Source organism: Branchiostoma lanceolatum, chromosome 3, assembly GCF_035083965.1.
Source record: "Branchiostoma lanceolatum isolate klBraLanc5 chromosome 3, klBraLanc5.hap2, whole genome shotgun sequence".
NCBI lineage: Eukaryota > Metazoa > Chordata > Leptocardii > Amphioxiformes > Branchiostomatidae > Branchiostoma > Branchiostoma lanceolatum.
In genome coordinates, this window is record NC_089724.1 from 12,057,679 (window position 1) to 12,072,828 (window position 15,150).

Below are 15,150 nucleotides of genomic sequence, written 5' to 3' on the forward strand. Positions count from 1 at the left end.
TTTGTTTCAAATCAACGTGGTAAGATATGCAGGCAATGGCAAGCCTAACCAGTCCCATACTTTTAGCCAAATTTGGACAATGGCTGCTTCAGCAATAACGTATATGTGTCTGTGACATAGATGTGGTGGGCAAAGCAAAGCTACAAAACCGTTATGCTTTCATTACCTCAATTTGAAGCCGATGCTTTTCTGGTCCCAACATTTGTTTATGACGATAAGCAGTAGCAGTGTATTCAACCCGAGACATGCGTTTATGTCGTCACTACAAAAAAAGCCTATCTGAACACTATTTTTCATGTCCCTCATTTTACCTCTTTAATATGTCCTTTTTCAACCTAAATTCTACATTTCCACGATAAAGCCCAGGGATATTTGAATTTGAAACGTTGGAAACCGATACATAAGGAGGTATGATCCGCTAAAACCAAATTAGACATTAGGATCCTTGAGCTTTCCTGCTGCCAAAACAAAGTTTAAAACTCAGCAGCATCAAATACAAGGTAAATATCTTCTTTGGCGGTCCAACAGGTAAGCACAAAAAGTAGACTCTTGTCATGCCCAGGAAACCTTGAGCGCTCAGAGAACTTTAGCTTTGTACTTATTGAACTATTGATACCTTTTTGACGCACGAACAGAACGTTTACACAAACAAACGACATGAATATAGTATTAGACAAAGAGTATTGCCGTAGCACAGGCGTTTTAAAACGAATGGCTTCATACGGATAAACCAAAGTACCAGTCGGCAGTGTTACTTTTAATCTATTGGCGGTTAAAACGTTAAGGGTTGGTGTGAATGCACAGATGGTGATTTTGATAGCGGACTATGTCTGAACTTAAAATCCTCAGACCCTCCAGAATGATAAGGTTGACTCGCAGTAAGCTCAGTAGCTTATGATTTGGCCGGAGACCAAATTTAAGGCAGCTGGATTTCAATAAAGGGATACAGTTTTAAGTCAGGGGTTAAATAGATGCTTTCAAAATTGATACAGAAAAGTCAGAGAACATGTAAACGTATATCCTTTATTTCGCCGAAAACACAAGCTGATAACAAAGCAGCTGACCACAGACGTAAACTTACACTACTCCATAGCACAATACACCAACAAGACGGCGTATGAAAGGGATCAGGAAAAACAAATGGATTGGTCTCGCTTAATGTACTTTACCGGTTGGGAACAGAACTCGGAACTTCCGATCCATCTATTCCCTTGTGTATTTTTGACGCAAATCATAAAAAGGAATAAAACACAATCGTGTAGTCACTTTGACTTCATTTACTGCCAAAGGTTTTTGCAATTTCACTTTACTAAAGGTAACAATATTTGGACTCATCATCACTCACTTATTTACATGTTGATATGACCGACAAACTCACTGATGTCTTCTTGCTTTGACGTGACCAGCGACATTTTCTCCTCTTACTCTGTGGCTGCAACCTGCAAAATAATGAAAGAAAATCAATCATACAGACGTCACTTTCAGATGAAATAGCTAAGATGTTATCTTCTGTAATGAAAAAGTCGCATTGAGTGATGACTGGCAAACTCACTAAGGAACCTTACAACTTATGTACGTAAATAAAACATTGACAACTGACTGATGAGCCTTTACAAGATGGTAGAAACACATACACATAGACTCATCTATAATTGATGGTAGAACCGTAGGTTACTTTCATTCTAGATTGTAGACATTGTCGCTCCTTTTTTACATGACCGATAACAGTGATAGCGATGACACGCAGACGTCAACGCCGGTTGTCACACCGGAAGGTTTTAAGGTGCAGGTGTACATGTCTCAATATCACACAAGGACATCTTACAATACTAATCCGTTTAATTAGATGTATCAGGTGCTTCGCGGCAAAACCATCATGACGGGTCATCCTTACTCTAGGTGTATATAGCAAAGTAAGTGATCGTCTCTCTAGAGATGCTATATAAACTGCAGCAGCGGGTTTTATGTGAGATTTCCTATAAGGACCTCCCGTGCACCGGACCCTGTCGGTTCGCTCCTCCCTCCAGAGAGCGAACAAACATGGTGTGCATTTCGGGTCCCACGATCTGGCGTAGCCCTCATTTCCGCAACCGCTTCTCAGGTTCGGGGCAGGACTGACAAGCCCCACATCAAAGGAACCAAATGTCCCAGTTCGAGCTGTCCCGTCAACGAAATAAAGCGGCAAGGCGATACGCGTATTCTGTAACATGGTGATATACTTTTAACTCCACTTATAGTGTATTTTCCAAGATACTGTTTTGGATCTGTTCGACACCTTGATTAATTTGATTCTTTTCCAGAACGACGCTCGAGTTGAGGTGAGGCAATGGCACAGTGCGGGCAAAGTGGGGTTGCCACAAAGTACATTCTCTTTATCTAAGATGATCATGATCAAGACATACGGTTGTAACTTAGATAAAGATAAAGAATACGAAGTTAGTGTCTTTTTGTCATAAATGTTCTAGTAGTTGAGCGTACTTCGGGATTTGCTCTTTTTAGAAGGTATATCTACGACACCTGTTTCCAGAACATTGCGACCTCTATATTACCGTTGTTAGAAGATGAATATTATAATGTAAAACACGCGATAGAACATGAGCAAGTCCATTGCTACATTAAGCTTTCATCTATAGACCTTTTTACGCTTCCTTTTCTAGGGCCGGTTGGAAAGTGGCTGTCGTCACTAACGTTACAGCTCTAAACATATTTTTCTTCAGTCATTCACAAAGAAACAACGCACTTGCGTATTTTCTGTAGAAAACTAGCCCGAGATAGTTGTTGCCTACAGAATTCACATGAATGGCGTCACTGTTACAAACTGACATCACGTTATCAGGAACATTTTGTAGCTACAACTAGACAGAATGTGTAGCCTGTGAGGTGGCTACCGAGGTCCTATACAATCACAATCACACCCACCTTGGCTAGGAGGTAGAAAGTGGCCTCTTGAGCACTGAGACCTACAGATTTAGCAAGACAAGTGCACAGAGCCATTTTACCCAGTGAGTACGGTAGGAAAGAAACATGTTGCCCTTCGCACAGGCCTGTAGACTTTGCAGTAAATATGGATAAACATTCTCAGTAACAGACACGGAAGCCTGGAGGTTGTGTGGCAACAATCCATCAAGTGGGCGGTCTACAAGACCAGCGATAATTAATCAGAGAGTATGGCCGCTGACTTTTAAAAAGCTTCTTCCATCATTAAATCTAATTGCAATGCGATCATGTATGTACGTTATGTGGGGATGCGGTAGCCAGGATTGCCATAGAATGGTAAAGTACAAAGTTGACGCGTACAAGGACCACACCATGTGGCACTGAATATGCTAAGACCTGATTGATGAATCACTATCAAATGCGCGCGCTTCTGTCTCTAAGCGACTGTTGGAGATCCTCATCTCGCAGCCTGTTGTTGCATTTTCTGACATCAACGCCTGACTTGATATCTGTTTGGGCTTCCCCTGAGGACTTCCCATCTCGTTATAACGGACACAAAGAGCCACTTCCTACAAACACGGGCTCTAACGGGGCACGCTGACAGCTCTCCATGTTGATACAACGAGCTTGGCCGTGTGGAGTGCTGCGGAAAGTGCCACTAAATCACGACAAGAATTTTACCATTTCAACAGCGTACACACTCGGTGCTACTTCCAATTAAAGACTTGAAGTGGTGAGTTCTGGAGCTGGTACATGTACATCTACATGTTTAACATAACGTCTATCCAACCACCTGTGGCAGAGCTCGCCTCTAGATCAGTCCCTAGCAGATTCATTAAGATACACTTCTAACTTGGACACCCATATATTGCACAAGCAACGAGTTTTGAAAATGATGTTTACACAAGGTCATGCTCAAGTCCACCACCTGGTATTTATGCTTCCAACGAAGGCTAGATTTTAGTCTATATATACATGTAGATGGTAGGTAGTGGTGTCCGGGCCTCCAAATGTGCAACTGGGACATCTCTACATTCATCTAGTAACGATAGTTTAGTTGCTGCTATAGCAAAATATGGTTTTCTAGTGGAAACCTTTGTGTTTATAAAGATGACTTTGGCCTTTTGATACTGGCCTTTCGTACTGACCTTGCTTTCTAGCTCAAATAATTTTTTCTCGGATCAGAAATCCCTGTCGTCCTTTCTCGCATCCTCAGACGACTTATCCTTTCCTTCATACCACTACAGGTGCCACACAAATAACCAAGCGTCATCGAGCAAATGTTCATCAAAATTCTACAGCGCAACTACATCGGGAGACGAATGTTTGAAACGCCAGCAATGTTCTGCGCGATGACATCCACTCCAACAGAGATGTTTACATGTTGATATACGCCATGACATCGACAAGATTTATTTTTATAACGAGAGCTACATGCGTCGATGTTTGCATAAGCGCACGGAGGATACTTCAGCAAACACTACTCCCAGTCCCAGCAAATATTGCAGCGGTTAAAGAGGAAATTGGCAGGCGGCGGTATTTGAGCTGGTTGGCGCATAAACAAGACCTGCATCACAACGGTAAGTATGCCGGGCATGGGGAGAGATTGCAACCCAGGGAATACCGCACGTTGGAAATAAAAACTTGCTCGGCATGTGGACGGGTTGATCAGATTGTGACAGGAATATGTGACCGCGCGGAGTGATGGATATGGTGGACCACTTCTCAAAGCGCTCAAAGTGTCAAAGCATTGGCTTATTTTGATATTTGAAATGAATACTTGAAAGTATGAAAGATTGTGGTCACGCATGTGTCTCAACAGACCAAATTTACATAACTAACTTCACAGCAAATATGTAGCACACAGTCAGAAAGTATCAAGTAATGTCAGCCTAACGCTCTGGTAGTTTATGACATTATATGTATTGTCGTATCCATGGATACTTTTTGTAACAAGCATGTTCTTCGGTTACTTGTTCCCTCTTAACCTTTCGCAAGGAGCAGAAGTATATCTTCGATGCAGCTTCAAGCCGATTCATAGTCTACTTGATAGTGATCACACTTTTACGGATTTCGTTATAGTTTTCAGATGTTAGTATACATGTAACAGTGGGCATATATTGAGACAAATATATTGCTGGCACTCTACACCGTCTGGTGATAATATAGATCAAAGTTTTCAACGAATTTCACATCACTCTGCCGGCAAGCAAAACGAACAGCATTGTATGAAGTACAGTAACCACGTGAATATAAAGTAACTCTTTGTTTATGTCATGTTTATCGTAGTACATAAACAGTTTCGTGTTAACGCTTACCATATGCACGTGTTTAACACTAATGATGTTTACAACAGATTTTATCAGATATTTTTCATAAAATGTTGATTTGTCTTAAAAGGGAGAAAGGGCCGAGGTCATGTATAATGATACACAGGATTGGATTGATATTTACCATAAATAAGCATGTTTGTCTCCATGTTGGCGCCCGTTAAACCACCACGCTCGCCATATGTACTGGATAACCTGCGATCGCATTTACTGGACATTTTTTATCAGATTTTAATCTTGTCAGTGGGAAACATTTATCTTGAACTTTTCATACTTGTAGTACGGAGGCACGGACATTCTTTGTGTCAGATGTTTACGTGTGAGGTCCGGAGCCTAGGAACAACAGCTGGCCACGCTGCCCGAATTCATTAGTTGTGCAACTTGGGGAGAAATTTCCTGCGGGCATTTGTTTCATCGGCTCGCGATTTCCAATCAAAGAAAGCGCGATAATGTCAGAAGGTCCGGCAGACAGACAGGGGGTGAGCGGCGTGGGGTGAGCGGCGTGGGGTGAGCGGCGTGGGGAGGCGGGCGGGCGGCCTGGCGAGCTGAGGTGGCGTGTATGAAAGTCTAACCTTTGAAGAAAATATATACTATGTGGTAAAAAGAATGTGCAGACGGTATTACCAAGCATTCCTGCCTTTTCGTGATAAAGTAAATTTTAGGGGAAGACTTAAAGGTATGAGCGCATTGTACTTTAAAGGAAGCGGGGAGAGTGAGTCGGAGAGAAGGACTGATGAGAACGGCGGTGGGAAGGCTGACTATGCATACAAGGTTTAACAACAAAACATGAGCAAAGTCTGTAGGAACAGCAGCAATAGCCCCCCCAAAAGGTAATATTAGTGAAAATTGATTGATTATTAGAGACAAAACGTGCTTAGTCTGAAGGAAGAGGGCCGAGGCTCAACTGGAGAAAGGTTGGGTGATCAGAGAAGCTGCGACAATGGCCTGGTGCGGAGTGATCGGGCCCCAACAGCAGGTGTCAGAATGATAGATCCAATACCTTTGTACGCACTCCCTCTTTGTACGCACTCCCTCTTTGTACGCACTCCCTCTATGTTAACAATCCCAACTAACTAGTCGGTCAATCGTGACTCTTACTGTGAGAGATACAAGACGCACATCTTGTTTATTGAAAAGAGTCCGTTTCCAACTCAAAGACTAAATAAGAGCCGTGGGTAGTTTAGAGTTAATATGACAATTGCAACTCTCAACAGACTAACCACGACTCTTATATAGCTTTAGACTTAGAAACGGACTCTTTTCAGTAAACAAGAAGTGCGTCTTGTATCTCTCACTCTATGAGTCAAGATTGACGGACTAGTAAGTTGGGATTCTTACATTGAGGGAGTGCGTACAAAGGTATTGGATCTTTGGTTGCCTATCTTCAGGACAGAGATGGGCTCTGAAGTAAGCCACACTCGTAAATTTCAGTCCATATGTGGAAGTTGTGCCAGGTGCCGCACGAGTTTGTTACAAGAAAACAAACTGCAGTGTTTACATTTCAAGGATTCTAGGACTAGCAATTATCATACGGTGAAGACTGCTTGTTAGTGTGGCTGAAAGATTTCTCTTCACTTAAGATGTAGTGACATACTCGTACTCGCAACAAGATTGACGAGAAAAAGAGTCTCAAGGAAAAGTCTGTTCGTCATGTTTCTGTGATGTCGGACCGAAGACAGCAACTCAAGAAGATGTGCACCAGTTCTCGCTTACTCGATCAGTTAGTTGTCGCTTAATTTTTTCAACCTTGTGAACGTGACAATAAACTGATAAACAAAAGTAATACTGTGATGTTGTCTTAAACAGTGTATCGGGTTTGGGGGCTGACAATATTCTTTCATTGTACATTGGCAGGTGAGGACCTTTATTGTGCGTGGGAAGTGAATTGTGCGGTAACCGTTATCCATGTGATTCCATTAAGAACCTGTCCTTTGCGACTAGAATTGCGGAGTCAGCAGCTAGCATAACATGATTTCTCCGAAAGCTACTAGACTCACCATGCAGTGCCAATGTTTTTATAGCAAACGTTTATATGCAAAATTATGCCCAACGGCTAAGTGCATGTACATTATCAAAGTAAATTTAAGTAATGGAGTACATACCACTAATGTCGTATCAACTATAAGTTACCAAATTTACCAGGATGGGGTTTTATTATGTTTCGCCAACGAAACATATTGTTTTTGTCAGGTTTCTTCTTCTTCTCCTTCTTCTTCTCCTGTCAAATCTTCAAATCGCTTCTTCTCGGTCGTCCGTCGACCAAATTAGCTGAAATTTGGTATGCAGGTAGAGTACGTGTATACCCCTAGACCCTTTTTAAATTTTTTTGATGTAAGTTTTTAAAATGATTTTATGGAGGTTTTTTGGTCATTTTCAGACAAAAGTCGCACATGATGGCCTCCAGTGCCGTGGTGTAGAAAGCTGAGGAACTGAAATTTGGTTTAGTTGTGCATTGGATATTTACCCAAAGGACCCCATTATTTTTTTTGGCATACACTACTTCAAAATGATTTATTTTGCAATTTTTTGATGCAATTTTTGGTTATTTTCTGTCGGGGCCAGCAAGAACTAGGTCATACTGTAACATAAGCCCTCCTACACTTCCCCTGTCTGGGACTTAAAACCAAGCAGATGTCAGGGGGTACCTCTACTAATGGTATTACAGAAAGTTATATGTACCTTATGTTACATGGTACGGATGTTATATTTGAGATGTAGGTACCTATAGGAAAGGTGACTACACCTGACAATTACTTATGCTAATGAGGGCCTAATTCGCATAATGTATGCATAAAGTTGTATGTCCCTTACCGTAAATGCTGCGGATGTCATCTTTGAGATGTAGGTACCTTTAGGAAAGGCGAACACACCAGGCCATAAATTATGCTAATGAGGACCTAATTTGCATAATCGATGCATGAAGTTGTATGTCCCTTACCGTAAAAGCTGCGGATGTCATCTTTGAGATGTAGGTACCGGTACCGTTAGCAAAGGTGATCACACCTGGCCATGAATTATGCTAATGAGGACCTCATTTGCATAATTCATGCATAAACTTGTATTTCCCTTACCGTGACAGCTGCGGATGTCATCTTTAAGATGTAGGTACCATTAGGAAAGGTGAATGCACCTGGCCAAAAATTATGCTAATGAGGACCTCATTTGCATAAGTTATGCAGAAACTTGTATTTCCCTTACCGTACAAGCTGCAGATGTCATATTTGAGATGTGGGTAGCTTTAGGAAAGGTGCACACGCCTGGCCATGACATATGCTAATGAGGACCTCACTTGCATAATTTATGCATGATGTTGTATTCCCCTTACTGTAAAAGCTGTGGATGTCATCTTGAACATGTATGTACATGTAGGAAAGGTGAAAGCACCTGGACATAACTTATGCTCATGAGGACCTCATTTGCATAAATTATGCAGAAACTTGGATTTGCCCAGGAGTTATTTTGGGACAGCCCACTTCTTGCATGAGGAGTATGGGCGAAACATCCTGAATTTGCTCTTAAAGCAAATGACGGCCAGTCTAGTAAACAATTTGTTTTTCCCCAACAACAATGGCATCAGATTTTGACAAAGAAAAAAACACGGCCGCGGATTAAAACAACATAGAATTAAGGTAAAGATATCGCGTCAGGTTTTGAATATTGGTAATTTGATATTAACAATCGCTTACAGTCATAAATGTAGGATGGAGATTTGGAATACATGTGCTGACCGCAGCTCTAGAGCAGCCGTTCCAAAGCCACAGCATGGTAAGACGTTCTGACATCTCCATGTCGTTCGTGTCGGCCTTACACCACCATTCCACTAGGGCGGCGACCTTGCTGCGACCGCCCTGCGACCTAACATTTGACACATCGCTCAACGAATTTCATAGATAAAGAACGAATCTTTTTACGCTTTGTGTATTCTGTAGTCTTTTCAGTCATACTTTCACATTTTGCATGACATTTCAATTATGAAGGCAAGGTTTACATAAATCCAGTTTAGGTCGCAGCGCGATTGCCGTCTAGCGGAATGGGGGCTTGATGGACAGCCACAAAATTATCCTGCTGGGTGACGCAGTCTTAATAACCATTTAATACCTCGTATTAAATCAGGGCGTATTTCTGAATCGGCAGGTGGGTCACGGACGGACCCGGGCGCCCCTGGACATCCCCGCCGGGCCGGGCTCGTCATGCCGACCTGCCCGGATGAGACAGGCCAGTCATCGGGGCCGCGGGACGGACCGGCCGGACTGTTCACCACAAGGTTTCATTTCATGATAAATCAATCATTTCCGCAGGTGGGACGACAACCGTCACCTTTGACTGCGGTTGGAAATGTAACGTTATCATCTTCGGTGTCCCCCGGTAAAAAGGGCATCCGTGAGTTGGTCATACCGACTGACCCACCTGCATCTCAACGAGTATAACCTTGCCGAGTGTGCCTTAGCTAGTTTGACCAAACTATATCTTTCGAAAGTGAAAATATTGCTGACCAAAATTAGTGAAAGGGCTGTAGGCACTGACATAGATGCAAATTAACGAGCCAGGCGATAGAGCACCAGTGGTTTTCACGTGGGAAGTTCATTCGCATTAAAATCAATCATTTTGGCTTTCTCTTATCATCATACTATGCAGCAAGATTCAATAATGATAGACTTTACGGCAACAAAACAGTTCTGATAAATGATAACATGGCTTTCATGTGACTTTGTTGCTGCAACAGCGAGACACACCTTGCGTTGAAGAACTGTATTTGTACATAAAGTAGTCTGGTTAGATAATGTGTCGGACGTAACGCTAGTAGATTAACTCCAAGCTGCGCGTGCACGCCGTGCAGTATGTGGCTCCACCAACTCACGTTATGGGAAGTGCACAGAAGTTGTAGGTGCATCTATGTACATCTGGACGGTGATGATGGTTTTTAAAAGTTGTCGGGTGTGTTTCTCTGCCCGTATTGAACGTGTGAATACGCCCAGTGGCTCCGTCTTCTGAAAGTCGCGGTGCAGTCTGATTTCATGGACCAAAGAGGCCAAAGATTCACCTCGGCCTTGACCGTTCTCATCAGCCCCTGTCCCTCTCATTTCTGTGCGACAAATTCCCCTTCAACCGCCGCCCATGTCCCCTACAACGCCGAGACAGCACATATTTCCCAAAGGACGGCGCCGAAAGAAAATGGTCTTGCGATTTGCCACATACTTTAAAGACAAGACAATGATGCCTTTTGGTAAGACCCCCATTCCACTTGGACGGCGCTCTCACCGCGCTCTCACGGCGACCTAAAATGGTCGAGAGCGCCGTGAGAGCGCCGAACTCCTGGAAAACGTGCTCAAGTGGAATCTCTACGGCGACCCTTGCGCGCTCTCAGCGCGACCAAAATGTCTAATGTCAGCAACTTTTTAAAGATTTCACAGATCACTCAACGAATTCCAGAGATAAAGAACGAATTTTTGTTACGTTTTTTATGCTTTGTTGTCTTCTCAGTCATACCTTTACCTCTTGCATCATATTTGAATGATAAAATCAAGGTGAAAACAGATTCAATTTTAGTCGCTGCACGGTCGCTCAGTGTGTGTCTTAAGTAATATATGTATGTTATTTTTTCTGTGTTGTTTGTCACGTAAACTGTTTGCAATAGATATATTTTATCATTTTACGTTATAATAGAAACGTAAATCACAGAATTTTGAAACACATTTTGAATCACTGACAATAAAACTTGGGGGGAATTTAATTTGAATGGAAGCAAGTACTTGTAGTTATTCGTCAATTTGTATTACCCACGAGCAAAACTATGATTTGACCACAAAATTCCCAGAAATTCAAGATACACCACTTCAAGAATTAAATTTGTTTGCACCACAGTTAAGACCATTAATCCTCATAGAGCGCTCGCTGCGATCCTTGAGCGCTCGCTGCGGCCCTTTGATCCCACCTTGGGCGCTCTCACGGCGCTCACCGCGCTCTCACGGCGCTCTCACGGCGCTCACCGCGCTGGCTCCGCGCTCTCTCGGCGCTCATTTTTTGATCGCCATCCTCGGCGCTCTCACGGCGAAGGTTTTGAGCATGTTCAAAACCATCGCCGAGGTGACGGCGCGCATGGCGCTCTCGCCGCGCTGTCGGCGCTCTCGCCGCGCTGTCGGCGCTCTCAATGGCGCTCTCGCCGCGCTGTCGGCGCTCTCACGGCGATCTGGCCAAAATGAGGTCGCCGTGAGGGCGCGGTGAGAGCGCCGTCCAAGTGGAATGGGGGTATAAGCCGATGACTGTGACGTGTGCTGATGACTATGGAAACGTGGGGAAATCGCCCGGGAACCCGCATGCACAACGCCCTGTTACAGACTCTCAGGGGATCTTTCAAAATCATCTCAAATCGGCAATGTTATATTTCAGCATCAATAATGAAGCGTTCGTGATTCACAATGTACGTATCTATCTGTGCTAAGCCCTACATCCGTACCATGTTATTGCCATTTTACTCTCGATTCGTACTAAGATTCATCCATATCATGCAAAATGTGTCGTCGTGGTTGCTAATTCCTCTACCTGGGTTCCTTTTTTTGTAGACGAGGTATCATATATAAAGAGGATTGGGAGTTGATATTACTATTAATGACATGTGACAACCCATGCATGGTATACATTGGGAAATATATCAAAGAATGTCTAGACGTAAGAAACTCCTCCAATGATTGTAAAATCCCATTGTCATCCTATACTACTACACCATATTGTATAAGATAGACTACTTCACCATATTGTATAAGATAGACTACCACATAATATTGTGTTAGATAGAATGTTATCTATATACCAGTGAATGCCATACTTTGTACCTTGTACAATTGTAGTGCAATAAAGTTATTATTATTATAACGTCACTGACAGAGAGGGGGGAATCGGACCTTAAGAGTTCGACACCAGAAGTTAAAACGAAAAATTCGCCATATGAAAATGAGGAATTGACATACAGGAAGACGAAACTAAAAAAAATGAGATGCGTTGTGATGTCGGGGGCTTCTTTTCGTTTTCATTTTCAAAACTACAAAAACGAGATGGTCGGACCGATGGGACGCGGCCAGAGTATACGGTGCGGTGAAGACAAGAAGCGAGAATATTCCTGCCGGCCACGACGAGGGCATCTGTCAGGCGATGACATGATAACAATCGGATTAACACAACACCATCCGGGGTCGGGAGGCGCCGCTGAAGGCGATGGCACCAAGGTTAAATACTTCTCTCAAAAGAAAACAAATTGAGGGATATGGTCAAAATGGAGACATTTTGTTCAGACATTGCAGTAAGACATTGCAAGCATATCGGACAAAAGACCCGAATTATGAAGATCAAAATTTCCATAGTACTAGCTGTATGAAAGTCTCGGTTTCCAAAATGTTTCAAAAACCTCTGTGATACCCCCACAGCAGTCACTTTTTTCTGGGTATCAGCTATCAATGGAATCAAACATGGCGAGATCGCCGGGGACGGGAATGTCGTGCACTACGTCTACCTGACGTTGATACATTTCAATTTAAAATGGTCCATTCCATTGGTAGCATGGGACTAGTTGTTGAAAGTGATCCTGATAGCCAACCCTTTTAGTGCTGGTTAGATATTCAATACATTCTCGCATCAACCACCGATTTTTTTAGATGCCATATATCTATCATTCTGCAATCTATTGTAATGTTTGAATGTAATACATGTATAAGACATGCAATGACCATTTGCAAGACTGTCGTTGCAATTGCATTTTTATTTCATCATATATCTGTTTCGTACATCTACTAACGTTACTGCTTAAGAACGCGTTACTGACATATGTTCGCTTTGTTACATGTATGATCAGACGCTCTACATACAACATCGCAAAATGAACAATTTGTGATAAAAGGGCGCCATTTGTAGGTTTTTTTTAATCATATATGTGATATCAGTATCTTATTCAAGATCGTTAAGATTCTGTGCCGCTGCCAGTTGTTCGTCTGCCGGAGGGTCATCCCCCGGTCACCTGTCGGCAGGTGATCTGACGAGATAATCCGCAGGCTGTAGTCAGGACACGGGGTCGGAAGCGTGCTGGCCACCGCCCCAGGCACGGCTTCTCACACGCCCGTCACCGGGCTGACCCGCAGCGTGGCGCGGAGGGGGCGGAGACCGGACCGCAGCCAGACGACTTCAGTGTACGGGCCAGGAGGACACCGTCCTACCGAGGGACGACCTCCAGCGTACAGTCACGGCGGGAAGCGTCCGAGACTGTGAATATTAAAGACGTCAAATAGAGTCTGTACGTTCTTATCAGAAGAAATCTACAATATTGCTCAGACCCTCTCCGACGACGTTTGTCGTTTTTAAAGCTCATTTTAAGCCAAGGTGTGGCTTCTTCATGTCTTGAAGTTTGGACATGAAACAAAATTGAAGCTAACAAAAATGATAATTATAATTGACTGCAACCCTGTCATACTACGTTCTTTGTCTGCGGGGTGACGCTGACATTTTTACAGCGCACGACGCTGATCACAGTGATAAGACACTCTGCGAGTGTAGTTATGACTTGTGCCATGCCTTCGACCTCCATGAAGGGGAAAGTGCTTTCGGTTAGCTTGAGACTTGATCATGAGGGACGTTCTATGTCCGGATCAGTCAAGTCGTCCAAACAGCCACTTCTTGTCCGGACGTCTGAAGACGCGTCCATTTGAACCGTGTACATGGTGAGACTAGTCTGGACATGTCACATGCAATTGCAAAGCCACTACTCCCCATAGACTGAACGGCAGGTTGGAAAAAGAACTGTGAGACGATTTAAACTTTACAAGACGCCTGGAGCCCTAACTTAGACGCAACTTAAGCTAAGACCTGACTACATTCGCGACATATAAACACAACTATGATGGACCTTGTGAGCGAAGTCAATTAATTGTTGGCATGTTCGGTACAAAACAACCACAAGTTGAACACCCAATTCATAAAATTACAACAACATGACAGCCTGTGCTCTACCACAAGTTGGCGATTCAAGTCAATATTGGCACATCCAAATTCATGTTTCTGACAAACCTACATATTTCTGTCCTTCACTGCTGGGTATACGTAGTTTATGATTCGTCATTTCTCTGAAAGTCCTCATGACCAGATAAAGACATCTATATCAAAGGTTTGTACTTGAGTGAGTTAAAAGAAGGCAACTGTAGAGCGGCCATACCTTTCCTGCTTTCCAGAATGGCAGAAAAAACTGAAAACAATGACAGAGCAAACGTAAACTAGAATTTAACGTTTAACGTAATCAAAATTGGGTATTTGTACGGATAGGGGGTTCTCGGTAGTTGCTATACTGTGTGATTTACAGCATACATGTCAGGACAAAAATTCCACATTTGAAGCTTTCTTCAACGCAAATGTCAGGTCCAGACCGCAATTGTTCATATTGAAAAAGCTCGATGTCATAGAATCACGGCCGCAGCATTCAGGTTTAAAAGCTTCTAACCTGCCACAGTAATATGTCAATATTCGCCCCCAACAGAAGCCGACGAACCACATGCAAATGTGCGGTGGGACACAGGTACCAGGGATGCTCACAGAACCAGGTATTTATCAAATCTACCGAAATGAGGGCCGTAACATAACTCCAGAGACTGGGTGTTAGAATAACATCAGCCCTTCCGGCCTTTGCTATAGTTGTTTGTTTTGTAACTGACTTCATTTTCCTGAGATTTCAGAAGGAAAAGCGTCCATGGTACTGCGAGTATTTGAGTTTAATCCATAAGCGTATGCTACCTGTGTGTGGTAGGCGTCTGTAATTTGCTACAAAACGGTTTAAACAGAAAAAATCCCCTCTGAATACATAATTTCTGTTGATGGCAAAATAACAGCTCCACGCGACAACGAGAGTATA

General features: G+C 43.1%; 1 long non-coding RNA gene across 2 annotated transcripts in view; it reads right to left on the reverse strand.

Annotated features, from left to right (window-relative positions):
• Positions 1 to 1,009: 1,009 nt before the first annotated feature.
• The window catches only part of LOC136430304 (uncharacterized), a 28,939-nt gene continuing 14,798 nt past the window's right edge, over positions 1,010 to 15,150 (reverse strand). For both annotated transcript variants that reach the window (XR_010754875.1, XR_010754874.1), the window contains one exon: positions 1,010 to 1,439. This is a non-coding gene — a long non-coding RNA (uncharacterized lncRNA). The remainder of the gene's footprint in view (positions 1,440 to 15,150) is intronic.